This window comes from Helianthus annuus, chromosome 7 (assembly GCF_002127325.2).
Source record: "Helianthus annuus cultivar XRQ/B chromosome 7, HanXRQr2.0-SUNRISE, whole genome shotgun sequence".
NCBI classification, from domain to species: Eukaryota; Viridiplantae; Streptophyta; class Magnoliopsida; order Asterales; family Asteraceae; genus Helianthus; species Helianthus annuus.
The window spans coordinates 131,245,596-131,262,337 of NC_035439.2; the positions used below are offsets into that span (position 1 = coordinate 131,245,596).

At 37.4% G+C, this 16,742-nt stretch overlaps 1 long non-coding RNA gene across 2 annotated transcripts; it reads right to left on the minus strand.

Annotated features, from left to right (window-relative positions):
- Positions 1–7,966: 7,966 nt before the first annotated feature.
- Positions 7,967–14,754, minus strand: LOC110868559. 2 transcript variants are annotated; one of them, XR_002552554.2, is made up of 5 exons: positions 14,532–14,754; positions 10,864–10,937; positions 9,033–10,157; positions 8,731–8,815; positions 7,967–8,509 (listed from the first exon to the last, which is right to left on the minus strand). It is a non-coding gene; the product is annotated as an uncharacterized LOC110868559 (long non-coding RNA). The 2 variants fall into 2 exon arrangements; XR_004862739.1 differs by having other exon boundaries at positions 8,731–10,157.
- Positions 14,755–16,742: the final 1,988 nt, after the last annotated feature.

Genomic DNA, 16,742 nt, shown 5'->3' on the forward strand with positions numbered 1-16,742 from the left:
GAAACTCCGTCAATAACAGTGACTCTGATCGAACGAGGTGATTCCCATCCGATCCAATGAGTTTGGCTTGATGAGATTTCTTTTGTTTGACACGTCGTCACATCGTCTCGATTAAACCGCAAAACTTTCTAACTTAACTAAATCTTACACGTTTTCAAACGAAACAGGTTGCTCAATCGAATAGCCGTCCGATCGGACCACCATCCAATCGAACGACTATTCGACCATGTGACTTGTAATCTCAACACTTGAACTATTTTACAAAACTTCAAAGAATATCAGTTTCAAAAGAATGGCCATCCGACCGAATGGTCATCCGTCCGGATGACCATCCGTCCGGATGACCATCCGTCCAGATGACCATCCATCCGGATGACCATCCGACCGGATGACCTAACATTTAGAAACTTTTCACACTTTTCAAAATGCTACAACGAAAACTTCAAAGTTCAAACATTTTACAAACACACCACTCCAATCGAATGACCATCCGACCGAACGGACATCCGTCCGGATGACCATCCGTCCGGACGGTCATCCGATCGGATCACCATCCGTCCCTCATCTCACCGACACGCTGTTTTACGTACTAATCAACGCTTATACTGTCGTATTGTGATCAGGCTAACTCTCAAGCGCTCTCTTCAATCCAAGACTGTGTTTATTCATTAAACATGATCTGTGAGTATACTCGATCCCTTTTTGCTTTACGCACTTTTGGGTGTTACATACGTTACTTATATCAAATCACATCGATCACACAACGCAAACACTTTTTATACGCTAACCGCTCTTGCATGTTATACGTGTTATTCGATGAATGCTTTTATGTTATGTTTACACAGTTATTGTTGCCTGACACCTTATCAACGATATTACTATAGTTTGGACTCAGCACCTGTCGTGGACAGGGGTTGTTACGGGTATTTCTTTACGTGTCACAGTGGTGATATGTGTTGCGATTTCTACAACTCCCAGTCATGTATGTGCATATTTCATTGTCGATTGCTTACACGCTTCACATATCCACGTGTTACATGCTGGTTATGCGTAAATCGCTTTCGCTACTATTATACTATTAAACTTGTATGCTCACCTTTACACTATGTGTATTGACCCTATTTTAACGTATGTGACAGGTGTTTAGGATGTTATGCTATGCCTAGGGGTGTAAACAAGCCCAGAGGCTCGAAAGCTACTTGTGATCGACTTGGTTAATAGCTCGAACGAGCCGAGCTTTAACGGGCCCGAGCCCGAGCCTAAAATAGAGCTCGCTTTGTTATCGAGCCCGAGCTCGAGCCTGAAATACAAAGCTTATTTAGGATCGCGAGCCTAAACGAGACCATACAAATTCTTTTTTATATATAATATATTAGTAATGATAATAACATTGATGAGCCGAGCTAGATCCGAGCTTTGGCTCGTTTAAGTGATGTTGAAGTGAGCTCGAGCCGAGCTTTTAGCTCGTTTAAGGTTGTTCTCAAAATAGTTCGAGCCGAGTCGAGCCGAGCTCGAGCTTTGAGTTTTACTCGCGAGTCGAGCTCGAGCTCAAAGAAGTAGGCTCGAACCGAGCCGAGCTCGAGCTCGAGCTTCATATAAACCTAACGAGCTGAGCTCGAGCCTGGTCGAGCTCGGGCTCAGCCCGGCTCGTTTACACCCCTAGCTATGCCCTGCTTTTGTGGAATCAAGCTAGGGGAGTCTAGAAACAAATAAATAATTTATGAGTTGTCGGAACAATGTTTTGTCTTTGAGACTATGTCTGTAATGACTGTTTTACTTTATATGTTCATGGTATGGGACGTGAATGCTAAATATATGGTAATTTAATAGTTACTATGGATTCTCCTGGACAATCTGTTTCGCTCAGTGTCGCGTCCCGATGTTTCCGCCATCGGTTGGGGTGTGACAGATTGGTATCAGAGCCATAACTATAGGGAATTAGGCGACCTAGTCCGGGTCGATGTCTTAGAATTGACCTAGTCTATAGTTTAAGTACCTACAGACCGACTTGTGCGAACCCGGTAGGGGTTATGTACGAGCTTACTTGACATTCTCGCTCGAACTCGTGAAAACTACACAACTTTTCCTATGCAAAATTGTGAGTATACTCGATCCCATTTTCATTTTAAACACTTTGGGTGCAACATGTACAATATACAAAACACGCAACACTTGAAACTTGTTTAGTCAAATCACACTCTATCCACATTCTAAACATGAAAACATTTGATTCTTGTTAATCTCATATGCTATGTATACATTTGTGCCTATATGCTCATTAACTTTGCTAGCCTACCTTAACGATTATAGCGCTTTAGGATTTACGCACCGCCCTTGAGTCTTAGGGTATTGTTAAGTAAAACATGTTAACCTCCTCTTCATTTCGATGATGTTGGAAAGAGAAGATTGCGTTGGAAACTTGGGTTTGACATATTGTTTACACCGTTCAGCATATTAGTAACTTGTATTGTGTTATTCATGTTGGATATGAGCACGTTTAAACATTTTATTCTTATTATGCTATGTATCAAACTTATATACACGCCAACATTTTTGTTGATCATATTTTAATACATGTTGCAGGTTGATAGACAAGACGACGAAGAATCAAGCTAGGGTGAACTTAGAAACACAATTTAGAAATAAACAATGTTTAAATTTTGGTTTTTTATTGATACAATTTGGCTATGTTTGAATCTTGTATGACATTTTAGTATTTATGAAATCATGACTAATTTATATTGTCACAATTAGTGTTATAATGCTTTGAACGATTTGTTTTCTTTTCACTCCGATGTTTCCGCCATTGGTTGGGGTGTGACAGATTAGTATTAGAGCTATAACTATGGAATTAGGAAAAGTATGAATGTTTTTACCTAGTCTATAGTTTAGGAACTTATCCTTATTTGTTGTTTAAAACTACTTGCCATCTATCTTGCTTGTTCTTATCTATTCTCTTTGGTCTTTAAAAATACATGCCTTTCCTAAGGCTAACAAAATACACACTTGGAGGCTTTGAAGACACTCTTATAACAAAATCGAAACGACTCACCAAAATAGGGGTGATTCCCACATTTGGTGATGACTTTTACTTGGCTATACTTTTTATTTTGCACGAAATTTACCCTAAAGTTAGGAGTGATATCCAAATCTTGAAGGAAATTTCCATTTCATATTTCTAGTGGACCCTTATCTTTTGATAAGTATTAACCACACTAGGGTACGATGTTATCAAGCTAGAGGTGAAACTCACATCTTGATAACTAGTCCCACTCTTTGATTTTCAATCTCGCCAAAGTTTCGATTTTCCAATCGACTAGAGAACGTGTAGTAACTGGAAGGACAAATATCGTTAATCACTTCTCGATGAGATTATTTGTCTATTAGGCCAAAGCACGTATCCCTAACTCGAAAGGACTTCGATTTACTTTGGAATAGTCTTATGTTACGTTCCGTGACAATCCAATTTTTACGTTAAATCTCTTTTATGCTATCTCAATTTTAATGTGTTTTATACTTGTACGTTATCTCATTTCGAAGCTTGGAGACACGAATCGCACTATCTTCGCAATCTAAAACGACAATAATCTCTCGTGAACAAATTAAGCTTACCATGCTTTCATTATCTATGTTACACTATGTGAAAGTCATGTTATGCTATGTGAAGTTAACTAAAAACTATGTGCTATGTGATGCATTCATAAAAACAAATTCTTTAAACAAAACATTATGATCAAGTCTCACCCTTTCCTTGTTTTGGATCTTTAGATGTCTTCAAGTCATCTCTCCAACTCGACCAAGAGGTCCAAGACCAGCACTCAAAAGAAGATGATGGCATTTATGGCTAACCAAATAGCACGTGTTGTTCCTAAGATCATCAGTGAGATCAACTCTGCTACCCCAAACTCCTCTGTTGACTCAAAAGTTGAAGCACCCAAACCAGTATCTTTCAACTTCAAACACTTTTCTGCTTGCAACCCTAAGCCTTTCACTGGCAATGATGGGGTGACTGTAATGCCTGAATGGTTTGATAACATTGAGGTCACTTTCATCAACAACGAGTGTCATGAGAATCTCAAAACACGTAGCGCTACTGGGGTCTTCCAAGCCAGAGCCTTGGAATAGTGGACCAACGAGAGGAACATCCACTCCAACGAAGAAGCTTATGCGTTACCTTGGGCCAACGTCAAGCGACTAATGATGGACGAGTTCTGTCCTGCTCACGAGCAGCAGAACCTCAAGGAAGAGTTTTGGGCTCTCAAGCAAATTGGGGATGACAACCTTGCCTACACCACCCATTTCAAACAGCTGAGTTTTATCGTACCACTTCTGGTGTCCACGACTGATCGCATGATCAAAAAGTACATTGATGGATTACCCTCTGGCATGCGTGACACCATCGAAGCAGTAAAACTTGACAACATCAAGACAGTCTACCGTCTCGCAGCTAGCCTGAACAACAACCGAATCCGTAATAAACAAGTCGCAACATCTACCTCCACCAGGATAGCCAACCAGATTACCACCGACACTGAAACCCAAGCAAGTGGCAGGGAAGGCAGGAAACGAAAGTTCCAACACCTAGAGTTGGTTAACAAAGTACGCGCATGCTACAAGTGTGGAGATCCTACACATCTTCGCCCACAGTGTCCTCAATGGAATCAAGAACGACAGCAAACCCAAAACGACAATGAAGTCATCGATGGTACGTTTCTCATTAACAAACCTTGTTACCTCTATACTAACGTAGACAAAAGCCTTGTGTCCGTTAACTTTGAATCTTTGTTAGGTTGTACACAGTCGAAACTCCTCAAGTCATTCTCAGCCAAAATCCCGATGGCAAGTCCATCATCGTGGATTCTATTCTTCGCTACTGTTTTCTCACTTTCAACGACCATGTTTTCTTGATCGATCTCCCTCTTACTCTTCGTTCAGCCTTCCTCTTAGATTTCGAGGACGAAATCTCCTAAAGTAAGGGAGACTGTAACGCTTCACATTTTTGTACTTTCCTATTTTAGCAAGTCATGTTGTACTTTCTATTTTTAGACACTTGTACTCTTGTTGTATTCTACTTTGATTCAAATTGTAATCCGAGACGAATGATCATAATGAAAACGAAATTATTTTTATCATATTCACGGTATTCATGTTAAACTCATGTGCAAACTTATATTCACAATTCACATTTTGAACGATATATATTATTCATGATTCTTGATTCTTTATTACACGGTGATACTTGATACTCGAAAAATCGATTAAAACACGTAAAATAATCGAAGTTGGAAAATAAAATAGTGAAAACAGGCCCATCCGTCCGAATGGACCAGGTCCATCTGTCCGAATGGAGCCCAACCGTAACTTTGGCCATCCGGACCAAAGTGCATCCGTGCTAAAATCTAGAAAACCATAATTTTCCTGAAATTTATAAATAGATGCCTTATGTCTCCATTTCAATCCGCCATTTCTCTTGCAAACTCTCTCAAATTGCTATTGACGATCGGAGGCTTTGTAAGAATTCCCTTCTCATTTCAATTACTTTCCCACATCATTTCTTGAGTTTTAATCATAAACTTTAAGCTTTTTCTCAAAACCTTTGATTCTAACTATCTCGAAGATGGTTTCCACTCGTTTTGCTTGGGCAAACTGTTGTGGAGCATCACTCAAACGAGACTGAATCAAAGTTATAAGAAATCATAAACATTTTACAACTTAATTATAACTAGTTCTTCAATTATTACACAATCTTGATGGAATCCAGAATCCATCACGTTCTCAACTCACTTCATAGTTAAGAACCTGCAATACCGTTAATTCCCATCAAGAAATGATCTGTTTCAATAGATCAAACAAAGTTTTCATCAAGAACAGTCCATCCGTCCGAATGGACTTCTGCCACTCAAACTGTTTTGATTTTCGATTCTGTTTTCACACTTGTTTGTCACCATTTAAATGTTTTACCACTGAATCAAATGAATTAAGCATATACTTCAACATTTTTAACTAAATCAGTTAAAACTAGAATTTTCCACAACATTAACATCCCATCCGTCCGAATGGATCTGCTACCACACCGAATCGTTTTCTTTATGTTTTAAACATCAGTTATTACATCAGATCGTTTTAATTACTGTTTTAAACCAATCACCCTTCTGTTTTATCAATCAAAATCAGTTTGTATAAACTTATCAGCCGGTCCATTTTAACAGAAAAGCCCATCCGTTCGAATGGACTATGTCCATCCGTCCGAATGGACTGTTGAACATTTAACTCTTTTTATTTCCCGTACTTCAAACATTCTGATTCGACACTCTTTCACATTAGTATACTTATACTCACGTTCAATCATTTCAGCGTGATCTCAAGACTTCATCAACTCCACTTGCGGTTTAAGTGCAATTCCTACGCAAAACTATGAGTATACTTATCCACATTCTAAACATGAAAACATGTGATACTTGTTAATCTCATATGCTATATATACAATTGTGCCTATATGCTCATTAACTTTGCTAGCCTACCTTAACGATTATAGCGCTATAGGATTAATGCACCGCCCTTGACTCTTGGGTATTGTTAAGTAAAACATGTTAACCTCCTCTTCGTTTCGACGATGTTGGAAACACAAGATTGCGTTGGAAACTTGGGTTTGACATATAGTTTACACTGTTCAACATATTAGTAACTTGTATTGTGTTATACATGTTGGATATGAGCACGTTTAAACATTTTATTCTTATTATACTATTTATCAAACTTGTATACTCGCCAACATTTTTGTTGATCATATTTTAATACATGTTGCAGGTTGATAGACAAGATGACGAAGAATCAAGCTAGGGTGAACTTAGAAACACAACTTAGAAATAAACAATGTTTAAATTTTGGTTTTTTTTATTGATACAATTTGGCTATGTTTGAATCTTGTATGATATTTTTAGTATTTATGAAATCATGACTAATTTATATTGTCACAATTAGTGTTATGATGCTTTGAACGATTTGTTTTCGTCTCACTCCGATGTTTTGGCCATCGTTTGGGGTGTGACACGGTATACATAAACCAGAAATATTTTTAAAACTGAAAAAAAGAGTCGAATAACTCACTAACTCACTGGATGTGGGGCACCATCACTAGCAGCACCATCGCCTCCGCGTCCACCTCGGCCTCCGCGTCCGCCTCCGCCTCCCGGATTTAATAGCCCAACCACATCAGCGGTCATTTGAACACTCTGATGTGTTAGGTGTTTTCTTACATGTTGAAGGAATTGGAGATACTCTCTCTCATTCCTTAAGGTCATACCTATAATGCTCGTTCGTCTTTCTCCTTGAGGAACTATATTACATAGATCCATTCCTTGACCGAGAAAGATATACATACTTTCTCTAATAATGTCGGCAAACATCGCATACGGCGTATCCATTGTCATCCAAATTTGTGTTGTTAGGTGACTTCCGTTGTACATATCAAGAAGACAGTATAGAATGTTTGCCAATTTCCACCTCGCTTGCAGGCAATGTCATCTACTACAATTTGCTGAGCCATATCAAGAAGACAACAACAAACTTGTGATTTTCAGTTTTTACACACATGCGATTTCATTGTTTATAAACATAACCTGCGACTTCAGTTTTTTTAAACACACGCAATTTTCACTTTTTATAACACAACGTGCGATTTGCCATCGTGTAAGCAATGTACGTATACTTTTTCTATATATATATAACTAGATTACCTTTGGTTAACAAGATCAGTTTCATCCATTTTTAACTTTTGAGACCTAAAACATAGAAAAGCCCCACTATCACGACCAGTGGAGAAGCTTGCCCTCGAAAATGGGGGTGGGGGGGCGAAAACATATACACCCAAAAATTTCTATACGAAAACTACATATATAACACTAATGAGCGAAAAATTCGGAGGGTGGCCCGCCCCACTTATCCTGCGTCCCTGATCACATCCATAGAAAACAAGATAAACCAAATCACATGCATAGAAGTGTATTAAACACCTAGGCCCTAAAACAAACAAAGCTAGGCCACATATTTATCATTCCCTACTTGAATTGCAAATGCTCTCGCAGAGAATATCGATAAGAAGTGAAAATTGAACAAATGAGCTAAAAACAGAAACATAACTTAATGGATCGACGGTCATTAGAACACTCTGATGTTGTGGGTGTCTTCTTACGTGTTGAAGGAATTGGAGATAGTGTCTCTCATTCCTTAAGATCATACCTATAATGCTCATTCGTCTTTCTCCTTGATGAACGATATAGCGTGGATCCATTTCTTGACCGGGAATGAAAAGCATATTTTCTCTAATATGGTCAACAAACATCGCATACGACGTATCACTTGTCATAAAAATTTGTGTTGTTTCGGGCCATCCGTTGAACCTCATGGTACCGTTATATAAGGATTCCCACTCTCCACCTCTCATGTAGACAATGTTATATTCTATAATTTGCTGAGCCATATCAGGAAGATAACAACAAACTTGTGAGACCTAAAACGTAGAAAAAGCCCATCATCACGACCACAGAAAACAAGATAAACCAAATCACATGCATAGAAGTGTATTAAAAAACCTAGGCCCTAAAACAAACAAACAAAGCTAGGCCACATATTTATCATCCCCTACTTGAATTGCACATGCTCTCGCAGAGAATATCGATAAGACGTGAAAATTGAACAAATAAGCTGAAAACAGAAGAAGAATAAACATACCTGTTGCCAGTGGAATCGCAATCTAGAAGAGTTGGAGCTTCGATTGTAGATGCTATGAATTTAGGGTTGAGTTAGGAGTATCTGCCTGCAGATATGTGTCAATGGTGATTAAATAATGCAAACAGATTGTGCTTTGATTTGGATATGGTTGGCTTTGATTTGGTTAAGGGTTTGACCAACACACGTAAGGTGTTATAGCTGAAAAGACTAGGATCTATTGTGATACGTCGGTAAGCTTAACGCTCAAAGCGATAAAATATACTAAGTGATACAAACAGATATGTATCACGTGGGTAACATACCATCGACGTATGATTTTACGGTCTTAAATCTTGCGTTGATAGATAGCCAATGTCCGAGGTTTCGAGTCTTTATGTTGTTGAGTCATCCGGGATATCAGGGCTGTCCTTCTGTTGCATATGTTATTAGGCCTCGTGACGTGATTCTAAATATATGATTCAACAAAAATATATACAACCAGATGAACCTTCTTAAGACCTGTGCAAGGGTACTCTCAACGTACATATGATTTCGTGAACCTCTCTTTAGAAACATATGTTTATGTTTTGCATATGATACTTCTATTTCCCAAATTTCATAGTTATTTGTGTTCTGAAACAAACGAACTTCTCGTAGTACCACCCATGAAATGAGTGTTCAGCAGATTTGGGGTCGTATCCGTGGAATAGACTAAGTGGCTTGCCATCTAAACTTAAATCCCCGTACTAGTGCGGATGCTGTTCAAAGTCTTCAAATAAGCTCGCCACCTCCACCAACTGTTCTTATAGAGTCCTGTCGGTTTTGTTGTTGGTCAACCTATCAGTAATGATTACAGAAGTAAAGAGTGATATGTAGCCAAGGTCTTGACTAAACTCTGTTTCGTTACATGATCTAACAATGTATATCCGTTACAACTGGAGTATCATCGTGCCACCAACGGAACCACCCGATCACATCCATCTCCACTAGGCAATAATGCGGATGGAGTGAGTTTTTATATGACTTTTTTCTAAAAATTACATGAATGGGGGGGGGGGGATTGCAATACTCAAATCACCCAATGAAAGAAGTGATTTGTTTCCCCGTTTTTTTGCTATGCGGTTTGACGTTTGCTATACTCAATTTCAAAGTCGCATAACAGTTTGACCACGAGTATATGATTTTGGCTTTAAGTTGAAAAAGTTTTTACACGCTTTTGTCGCTCTTGTGCTTATTTTTACGTTTATGCTATTTTGATTTGGGTTAGTTTAAGTGACTTCATTTATGTTTTATCTGTCACACCCGCAAAACCCGGGGTGATCCGACCGGTATCTTCATTGCACAACGAAAGTAGAATGCTAAGACTTCTAGACAGTTGAACGCCTGCTAAGTACTTGAATTCCAAAGGGTTCTCCTATTCCAACCGTGCCATAGTTCGTATGTGAAACCTGGGAAAGATCATGCAAAAAATCAACATAAAGTTGGCGAGTTCATAGTTTATTTGAAAAAGATTTAAAATAAATCTGTTTGGTAATCGGTTTAAATCATGTTAACGTAATAAAATCCTTATGTTTGTACGTAGAACAATCTAGTCCTGATGTTTGTATGTAGGACAACTCAGTCCCTTCATTTGTATGTAGGACAACCCAGTCCTTTCGTTTGTCTGTAGGACAACCCAGTCCCAACGTTTGTATGTAGGACAACCCAATCCCTTCATTTGTATGTAGGACAACCCTATCCCTTCGTTTGTATGTAGGACAACCCAGTCCCATCGTTTATATGTAGGACAACCCAGTCCCATCGTTTATATGTAGGATAACCCAGTCCCATCGTTTGTATGTTGGACAACCCAGTCCCGTTGTTTCGTATGTAGGACAATCTAGTCCCTAATTGTAACTAGGACAATCCCGTCACTAGTCATGAAACTCATACATGTTTTGAAAAACGCGTATGTTTTTGTAAAACCGGTATGTTTAGCATAAACCTTTCATAAACCATTTGTGTAGTTGGAATTCGTTTGTAACATGGTTTAGAAATACGTAGTTTTTGTTCAGTGAAATATTGTATGCTTTTACAAACTTGCATGTCTTTCCACCCCGAAAACATTTATAAAAATGTAAAATTGTAAAAAGCGGGGGTTATGAACTCACTCACCTTGATATTCTTGTGCAAGATAAAACTGACTTGAACCATAAGCTCGTTTTGTGTATGCTAATACTAAGGCATCCCTAGTAAATAGCAAAAAGATAAGTTTCCGTTGGAGGGAATACGGTTATAATGTTTGTCACCGATCTCTGTCGAATCGCTAAGTAAACGACTCCATGTGAAGGTTATTATCTTAATGGGAAACAATATTTCTATGATCGCTTAATCTCATTTATATCCCGTATATGTATTAAGCCTTTAGAACAACTTAATCCCCAAGTGATTAAGGATATACAATATTTATATTTTCTATAAATATATAAATATATACAATGCATGGAATCATGACTTATTTTAGTACTCAACCTTGAAAATAAACCGTGTCTGGGTATATAAAACAATACTTTAGAGTAACCCGAGAACCGATACGACTAATTTGGTGAATAAATATATATTAAAACCTTATTATAAAGCAACAACTTTAAGCTAAGGTAAGTTGTACCCTTAGCTTTGGGTGTTTTTCAAAAAAAAAATTGGATATGTGATTCTTGCTTCATACACGTGCCAAATACTGAATCATCTCTCTTTCTTCTCCCCAAAACACATCATCTCTTCTTCCTCCCAAAACCCTTTTCTATTCTCTCTGTCAATACAGAGAAGCTATAGAAACGTCCATCATTCTCCAAAACAAATTTAGGGTTTTCAATGAAGAAAACCTGTGACTTATTATGGCAGCCGTTGTTTTGGGGGAAAACCATATCCTTTTCTTTTTCATCTACACTCTCAATACATATATACAAACCTAGAGAGAGAAAGGCGATGTCGGTGGTGACGGAGCGGTGGTGGCTTGAGGGTGGAGGTGTAGGGTTTTGTTGTTTCGCAGACGCTTTGAACATAGATGGTGGTTTTATGCCTTTGTTTAGAGGGTTTCAATCCGCTTAGGCGTGGTCTGCTCAGAGACGTTTGTTTGAGCCTCCTAGATGAGGAGGTTCAACTTCGGTTATTGTTTTAGGGTTTATAAACAGTTTGTTACTATAACAAGCGCTGGTCCGAAGAGCGATTTTTGTTCTTATGGATTTTTGTTTTTTTATGGTTATGTTTCTTATAAACAGCGATTAGATAATCTTTTTATTACCTTGCTGTATTTCGTTGATTTCCAGTGTATTGATCATGAGTTTAAATGTAACGGAAGATCGGCCATATTTCTTTCTGAAATTGGATAGTCTTAATTTCCATCAGCAGAGAGAGACATCGATGTAACACATTAAATGTTGAATGTTTATTATAGATAGTCAATTAGCCTTTATATAATGTCATTGTTATGAGAAGAAGGTTATCTGTCATGTGTCCAATGCAATGATTCACTACTTGCCATGTAGTGCACCCTTGTTGAATAACATGATGCAAAAACAGCTATGATTATGTCAATTTCTGAGAACCGTATCGTTTCTGATAGTGTTAATGCCAAGTTGTGATTATTTGATATGTTTGTTTATTTAGTTTTATGCATTAAGCTTATGTTTATGGTCATGTTTAATCCGACAGCTTTTGGAATGCCATGGTCCTCTTGCAAATCATCAACTAGGAAGAGCTTTCTTAGATGCAGTTGGTTATGTCCATTCCGTTCATCAGAACTCAGATTGTATGTATTATAAGGAAACTTTTGTATTCTAATATGTGGTAACAAACGAACGGGGATGTAAAGGCCACAGACTCGCAGACCCGGCTGCGCTTATAAAGAAGCTTAACAAGTCTGGTAAAGATGCCGAGCTATGGGGCCCACAAAAGGCATGAATGTTCTAACTTAGGTTGCTTTATTTTCGTCAAAAAAGTTTCCGATTAAATGTGCGCACGATATTAGAAATTGTATATAGATTCATATATGTTTTTATGAATTGCGGGTCTGATTGAGCAAACGGTAGTTGAGCGGGCGGGAAAAGGCCGTACGATTGCACTTGATCAGGTGATTATTTTTGAATTTAGGTTGTCGAAGTTAATTACAGGTTGTAATTTGTTTTAGCTCCATGCTCACTGACGTTTAGTTCGAGTTAAAATTGGTTCATAGAATGAGTGAGATAACACTGATTCATGTATCATGTTTATCATGTTGAAAGAATGGTTAACAGTTGCCATAACAAGCTGTCGTCTGGATTTTTGTTTCAGGATGTTTTTTTAAATGGGTGTTTAATATGGTTCGAGATTTCATTCGCAGCAGCAAGATCATCAAACTCGGATTGTATGTTGTTTGTGCCTTGAAAGTTTTGTACCATTTGCTTAGCTTTATCTGATTCAGTTGTGTTGTATGACGTTGTTCGGTGTTTCTGGTATGAAAAGAGTTCCTATTGTTAAAATTGATGCGAGAACTGCGGCCATGGCTAAGGAGATTCGCCATCCCAAACCAAGTTATTTTCTTTGCTTTTTAACTTTAATCATTTTTTTAATATCGTGGTTTGGGATAAGCTTGGTGTCAACCGGTATCGAGCCAGTTATGTTTTATTTTATTGTTCCAATGTAGAAAATTAGCTACAAATAATGGATCAACAGTTGCTTAATGTGTATTCATATGCTTTTAGTGCCCTTAGTTCTCTTATTTTAACAAAATTATATTTATGGGTAAGTGATGTTAGTTAATTACAAAACACAGAAGTGGTTCATTTGATTCACGCATTGCCTTGTAATCTTTTTCCGTTCTGAAACCGAGATGTTAATATTTTGCTAATTGATTTTTTTACTTTACAATAATGTTGCAGTATGTTTTGAATCACATTGCAGAGGGATGGAAGCCCATGGTATGTGGAGGTCAACCCTGGTATGATGGAATCACTTGGGAAGGAAATAAAAGTGTGGATCAAAATTTTGGTACTCATTTTGTATTCTAATTGATAAACTCTTCCCACTATTGGTGTCTTAATCATGTGTAAAGAAACTTTGTTAACCTGTTATTACGAAGTTGGTGTTGCGATCACCATGCCGTCACAACACGTTAGTGACCTAAGTATGTTTTACACTTCATATGTGTATGTATCCCGCCACATTGCGGTGGGTACTAATTCTAATATGTATTCTAGAAAAATAATCCTATAGAAAGCATCCTGTCTTTGAACCTAAATCTAAGATTGGTGTATATTTAGGTGATCGCGTACGAAACTACTCGAGAAGTAAATATACACACACTTTGGGTCTTTGTCTACTTTGTAATTTTACGTAAAAATACATCTTTATATTTTTATGTAAAAACTCACCTGAAATACACTTATATGTATAAATAAGGAAAACACCCAAGTATAAGTTGTATATATTTTCTAAAATTATATATACCACATTTTGACATAATATCTCATAACTCAGAATCATCTTAACTTAGAATTTTCAAAACTTCATAAACCTACAAATATATATACACACACGTTGTCCATAAAAATAACTCATTTATATAGTTAAATTAACTTAAACAACAACTTATATAATTTAATTTTAACCCAAGACCTGTATGTAGGTTGATGATAGAGTTGATCCAAAAATGATATGTATGCATGTTTCATTTCCAAAACACAATCTGTGATTTTTACGGAAATCTAATTATTTTGGGTAAATAGATTTTTTTTTCTTTTATTTGGTCCAAAGTAGTACAAATATCAATTTAGAATAACTACAAGAATAAATAAAAAGAATCATACCAAGGATTAGCAAGAAGGAAGAACAAAGGATGAAGGGCCTGGAACTTGCAAGACTCCAAAGTTGAATTAGGGTAATTTAAGTGTGGTTAAAATAAGTTTTAGACAATGTGAGAGCCGAGGTTGAGGGAGTGATAGATAGTGGGTGTTATGTGGTGGTTTGAATGGTGAAAGTATTTATTGAAGACTAAAACTCATTCTCTTGTATTCTATTATAATAACTGAGATAAGGATGCCAACTTGCACATTCATCCATTCTTGGTCAACCAAGGTTACAAGCAAAGTGGACAGGTTATACGGTGGCTTGATGGGGACAACTAACAGAAGGTACTGATGAAAAGCAAGCTTGACAACTTTATACAAAAAGGCAGCTTTTTATTTATTTATTTATTTATTTTGTCTTTTTCTTTAACACATTGCTAGTCAAAAAACAACTGTGGCGGTGATGGTGGAGGGTGGAAGAGAGAGATGATCAATAGCGGAACTAGAAGAAAAATTTAGAGGCATTCCTAAAAACATTTTTGAACCTCAGGGTTTCTTAATCAGTGAAGAAACCCAGAAAGCTTTAAGTGGATGGTTCCAATGAAATTTTGTTTTTATACGCGCATTCATACGTCGTGGATAAAGTTTTTAACAATTAATCTACGATAAACACATGAACTATTGTCGACTTCTTTTTAACATTACTTGAATTGATATGTTAAAAGGATTTGATAAATATTATTTTAGTTACTTATTGAATAAAAAAGTTAGAAAAATGGACACCGTTATTTATATATTTTGGAGAAAACCAAAAGAAACTATATAAAACGATATACACATTAATAAAAAACAATACAAATTAAAAAAGCAAACTTCTTTTATACTAAGTTAAAATAGATTAATAAAGAAATAAATGGTAAAAACTAGTTTTAAAGTTTTACTACTGAATATTATTTTATGTTAGGTGAAAACACCGGGTCATTGCATACTTTTATAAACGGACCCATCACATCCTAGATAGATATTAACATTTTTTTTGAACGGCAAATTTCATTGAACCAATCCTCGCTAACAAGAAGCTAGACGAAGGACCAAACAAACAAACAAACAGGAAAGGAAATTACAAATCAACAGAGATCCATCTATTCCACTCGACATTTATCCTTTGTCCTATACTTAACCCAAAGAAAGCTGGACGATTTGACTTCTCCTATAATGCCATCCACTTTAAACGAACCGTTGTTGAAGATGATGTTGTTTCGGGTTTTCCATAATGTCCAGCTGTCGTCGTAATGATAGCGTGGATCAGTTGACGTTTATAACTTGAGCCGGCCGCTGAATGGTGAATCTCGAAGATATCACGAACTGAGGAGACATTAATCGGATCCAACCCATACCATCCACTTACCGCGTTCCAGATCACCGAAGCCACGTATCAGGACGCAAAAATATGGTCCGCAGATTCGCTCGCCATATTGCATAAAGGGCACATTGACGGGCCAATTAATATACCTCTTTTTCTTAACACGTCTGAGTCGGAAGCCTGTTCAATAATAATCTCCACCCAAAAGTGTTAAGTTTAATAGGAACCAAAGCATTCCAATCCCACACTTCGATATTCTCATCCGCATTCGAAGCCTCAATGATGGATTTCATGGAAGAAACAGTGAAAGCCCCTGAAACATCAGCTTTCCATATCCATTTATCCACTCCATTTCCAAAAGACATACTTTTGACAATATTTTCTAATGCGCTAATCTGGGTAACCGTTTCCTCTTCCATAACATTTGATTTCCAATTCCATTCGCAAACCAAGCCACCTGCCACTTCCTGAACCTCCACCACCACATCCTAGATTAACATTTAGGTCATCTTCTTCATCCTTTGTTGTTACCACTTCACAGCCGCTCGATGTCGACTGCGGGAAAAAATCCAACTATCTTAGTTTTACTCTTCTTCTTTTTTTCATCTCGCACACACTCTGTCTCTGACTACAATAGTTTGAGAGGGTCATAACAAAAAACGGCGACAAAGTTATATAGAGATACTAATTTTATACTCCGCCAAGAAAGTTGAAGGGTAGTCCGTGCACCCCCTCAACCCTCTTAAATCCACCCCTGGAGATGATGGTGGGTGGAGGTTGAAGATGAAGTGTGGTGGTGGGGTTTTACAAATAAAAATGATATAAAAAAGAGTGGGCCTTAATTAATTTCTATTTTATTTTTTTGTTCT